Source organism: Porites lutea, chromosome 2, assembly GCF_958299795.1.
Source record: "Porites lutea chromosome 2, jaPorLute2.1, whole genome shotgun sequence".
In the NCBI taxonomy this organism is placed as follows: Eukaryota; Metazoa; Cnidaria; class Anthozoa; order Scleractinia; family Poritidae; genus Porites; species Porites lutea.
In genome coordinates this window covers 17,679,880-17,680,383 of record NC_133202.1, presented here as the reverse complement: position 1 = coordinate 17,680,383, position 504 = coordinate 17,679,880, and positions in this window count along the sequence as shown.

The following is a 504-nucleotide window of genomic DNA, read 5'->3' as shown; positions in this document are numbered from 1 at the left end:
ATCAAGGTTTTGCTATTGAACTTAAAAACCCTAATAATCGTTATCAAATTAGTGATTCTCAATTAAAGGTGGAAAAAATCTATAAGCTTAATGGGTATAAAAATCTTTGCTCAAATGATTACGATTTTATAATAAAAGAAATTCATGATTATATGACAGGTATTCGTCTGCCTTGTAATCATTGTAATAAAAAATTTAAACATCTTGATTCACTTAATAACCATCACAAATATTTTCATAAAATTACTGGTTAATCTTATAATGGCCGTAAGCTAATGATTTACATCCATCATGTAATATGTAACGTTTATCATCAAAACAACTCAGTGATATTTTATTCAGTTTATAACTTCCTATTTGACGGTTTACTGATCTAATCGTATTCATCTTATGTAATATTTGTTTACGATTAAATAAACAATCTTTATAATTCTCATGAGTTATCTCTTTCTTTATCACATATTTTCTTATCCCCTTCGCCGTCTTCTCATTTTTAGTAGGGAC